The sequence below is a fragment of the Octopus bimaculoides genome, chromosome 11 (genome assembly GCF_001194135.2).
Source record: "Octopus bimaculoides isolate UCB-OBI-ISO-001 chromosome 11, ASM119413v2, whole genome shotgun sequence".
NCBI classification, from domain to species: Eukaryota; Metazoa; Mollusca; class Cephalopoda; order Octopoda; family Octopodidae; genus Octopus; species Octopus bimaculoides.
Genome location: NC_068991.1, coordinates 67,607,137 through 67,611,700, shown reverse-complemented (window position 1 = coordinate 67,611,700; position 4,564 = coordinate 67,607,137).

Here is a 4,564-nt window from a genome sequence, read left to right as displayed (position 1 = left end):
TTGTGAAATACTTACACAATACGTATTTCTCCCGGATATTGCGTCAACACCTCAAACTACATTATTCTAATCCCTCCGTTGTGATCATGAAACATGCATGAAATTTAGCTGTTGTTTCAAGCAGACCGAGCGACCACGTTCGGGCGCCACCACCATCACCACACCACAACTGCCACCGCTATCGTCACCGCCAGGTTCGTTATTGCACAGATAGTAAGTTCATCTCTCTCCCACCACCACCACGTATTAAATACTCTACTAATTCTGTCACTACTCCTGTAAACATTCTAGATAACAAATTTAAACTTGTTGCAGGATAGGCTATTCATTACTTCTTTATCTTTCACGCAGAAACTCAGACGTTTGTCATATTAGGTGAGCAGCGTATTTCCTTCGAAGGTAAGCCAAATATCTGCGATGCTTTCATGGCTTATTGTTGCTTCCTGTCCGCTTTTGATCCCTTTTTCTGACGAAGTATTAGTACACCTGAGCAGTATATACAATACGCTAATCATTATTATTATCATTATTATTATTATTGCCTTTGCACAGCTTCTAACGCTGGAGACGTACTACCGTGTCAGCTGTTCACTACCACTGAACTAAGGTAACACCTCTTATTTTTCGAGCACCTTCCGGAGTATTTGAGCAGTTCCAAGCAGTGCTGTTTTCTGCAAGTGCTCCACCCTTATTGCAGCCCCTATTTGTTCCACGTACTTCTTGAGATTTTTGCTCACTGTTCCCAGGGCTCCAACAATTATTGGTACTACTGTTACCTTTTTCATCGACCACAACTGCTTAACTTCCCAAGCTAACCTGTCATATCTCTCAACTTTTCTTTCTTCTTTATCGCATACCTTGTTGTCAGGTGGACATTCTATATCTATGATCCAGCATAGTTTGTTTTGTTTCTCAATTAATGTCCGGCTTCCTATTCTCTATCTCATGGTCGCATTGAATCATAAAATCCCATAGGATCTTTGCTTTTCCATTTTCGACGATGCGTTTTGGTTTGTGGTCGTACCAATTTTTTGCTCTGTCAAGTCCTTACTTGTTGCAAAGTGTCCAATGGACAAGCCTGGCTATATTGTCGTGGTGTCTCTTATATTCCTTCTGGGCTCATGGCGTACATTGGCTCATAATATGCCATATGGTTTCACCGTTTTGTCCACAGATTCTGCACTCATCACTTTCTGCTCTGTTGTCTATTCTGTATTTTATGTAGTTTGTTCTTAGTGCTTGCTCTTGGGCAGCACAGATTTGAGCCTCCGTTTCCGGTTTTAAATCACTTTTAGTCATCCACAGCCACCTTTTTTCTCTGTCTGTCTTATCTTCAACATCTCTATGAAATTGACCATTCATTCTTTTCTTTACACACCTATTTTCAGTTTCATTTGTTTTCAATTTCTTGTATAGTGCTTTATCTTTGCAATCATTCATCCTACAAAAGCCTGACCTTCTTACTTCTAATAATAGCGGTTCTGTGGCATTTTTTACAACATGCTATGCTGTTTTTTCTGCTCTAATCCTGTATTCGCATCGAATAAGTCCTCTTCCTCCTCTTTTTCTTGGTGCATACAATCTTTTTGGGCGGAGTGACCTACATCTAGTTAGCAACTTCCTTATCTTTCTGTCTAAGCTGTTTAGATTATTATTATTATTATTATTATTTACTTTTAATCTTCATGTGTGTTACAATCGCTCGCCGAGATACACCCAGTGTCCTAGGGCGAGTGAAGGAGAAGAGATGTTACAGTATGACTGAAAGCTTGGGGAGGGCAAGTGGCAGGGGCTGTAGCGAAATATCTCCATGTAATACAACACATACATTGAAACTGATAGAGTTTTTTTAAGGATGTGGGTAATACCTGTCAGCACAATCTTTTGGATTTCTCTGAGACATGGTTCTCCTGGGATATTACCTAGATGTTTCTGACATCCCTTTCTTATCATACCAAAGGCACCCACAATAACAGGAACAGTTCTCGCTTTAAGATGTCACATCTTTTGTATTTCAATTTCCAGGTCCTTATATTTACTTATTTGTCAAATTCCTGTACAGATATATTTTTATTAGTAGGAACACTTACATCTATTAGTTTATAAGTATTTTCTTCTGAGTCTTTAATGATTATGTCTGGTCGATTAGCCTGGATCGTTCTGTCGGTGTTGACTGGAAAACCCAGAGGATAGTGACATTTTTACCTTCAACGACTGGCTCCGTAAGCAGGAATGCTGATTTTGCAGTGTTTATAAATTTTCCAATGTAAATACTGTCCTACCCTATCGTGGCGATTTTTGTATTCATTTGGTGTCAGCACAGGACATCTCGAGGCGCGATGGTCTATTGTTTCATTAAATTTATCGCGGAATCTGCATTTAGAGTCAGAACCGATGAAAATTTCATAGGCTCAGGAAGATGCTGTCATGGAATGTGACCAAATGAGGTTTATTTTTCAACATAGACCCTCTTGCAGTCCACACACTTCTTCCATTCAAAATAGACTTCAACAGCAGATATGACGTCATCATCACTGCGATATTGGAGCCCAGCCAAGTGATTTTTATGTTCGGATACAGATAATAGTCACAAGGGGCCAAGTCAGGAAGATATAAAGGGTGATCAACCAGTTCAAAGTCACGGTCACTCACTGCAACCATTGAAACCCAGGATTTGTGTGTTGGAGCATTGTCCTAATGAAACAAGACTTTTCGTCAGTTTTCCTGGGAATTTGGTTTTGATAGCCATTCGTAATTGCCTCAGCAAGTTGGCATAGAACTCTTCTTTGATGGAGTGGCCCTGTTGAAGACAGTCAATAAACACAATGCCTTTTGCATCCGGAAAAACTCAGGCCATCACCTTTTCTGCAGATGAAATGACTGTGGCTTTCTTTGGAGCAGGTGAGGAGGGGTGTTTCCACGGCATGGATTGTCTCTTTGTTTCAAAGTGATGAAGCCAACACTCATCCTGGCTTAGGAAACGTCCAAGGAAACATACCGAAACTGCCTGGAACAATGTCAGATTTTCCCGTGATGTGATCAGCTTGGTGCGCTTTAAATTTGGTGTCAAAAGACGTGGCACCCACCGAACAGAAATCTTCGTCATACCAAGTTCATTGCCCAGAATCTTCTCAAATCTCTCACGTGAAATGGTAATAAGCATTGGCTACTTGATTTTGTAGTGAGTTACCTCACATCCATCCCCATGTGGTGAAGACGATTTGTTTCCGGCGATGGTGACAGTTGCAGGACGTCCAGACGTTGAGTCATCTTCAAGAATCACCCTTCCCCTCCTAAATCCAGCTGCCTACTTTTGCACTGTTGGTAAAGCTGGAGCATCGACTCCTAACGTAGCAACCATGTCAGCATTAAGGCGGCGAGCTGGCAGAATCGTTAACACGCCGGACGAAATGTTTTGCGGTATTTCGTCCGTCTTCACGTTCTGAGTTCAAATTCCGTCGAGGTCGACTATGCCTTTCATCCTTTCGGGGGTGATTAAATAAGTACCAGTTAATCACAGGGGTCGATGTAATCGACTCATCCCCACCCCCAAATTTCTGCCCATGTGGCAAAATTTGAAACCATGTCAGCATGAATGTCGGTGGGGATTAAACCCTTTTTTTCTGAATTTACTTGATAACACCACGATGCGAAATTTTATCCATTTTCTAGAAAAGTCACTACTAGTTACTTTAAAATCATCTTTGGACAGTCAGATGTCAGTTTACGTGGATACAAACAATGCGTTTATTAATATGAAGAACTGTAACTAATGCAAGAGAACACATCTCTAACGTCATTCCTTTATAGTCAGCCTATGAACTTTTCAGCCCAGCCTCCTAGTGAAATCCTCTTCTTGTAAGCCAGTCGCTCTTGCAGTAGTATTGCACTCTAAAAGCTTAGATTTCCCCAACCTCCCCATACATAAATATATATTATTTGTGAATCTAGATAGCTGACATTTGCTGGCATAAACAATCACAAAACACTTTAGTCTTCAGTTTAAAGTACATGGTTCTTTCAGATAATTTTTGACACAAAATAAAGAGCCTATGTGAGGCAATCAACGACATACAGTGATATACACTAGTTGTGTTTGTGATAACATATTTAATTACAGACGGTACTCAAAAAGTTTCTACATTAAAATATGTTGATACTAACTTAACTCATTATTTACATTCGACGGATATTTTTCCTCAGCTTGCTTGTTGATAACACGTTTCGGATGATATACCCTCCAGCCTTCTTCAGGTGTCTTGAGGAAATTTCGAACCTGGGTTCTCATTCCTAAGGTATTTTTCGAAGTTATTATTACTATTATTATTGTTATTGTTCAGGTCACTGCTTGAAATCGACCTCGGAATCTTGGGGTTAGTATCCCCGCGATCTTAACCATTACGCCATATGCCCGTGGGCAATTATGGAGTGAATTTTAGGGCTTATAAATCTATTATTTTTCTATCCTTCCTTAATACCGGTTCCCATATGCTACTCATATCTGCACTCGGACTGCTTAGGAGGTTGTTGTGTCCTAGCATATGTGCTGCTTCTTTTAGTTTTC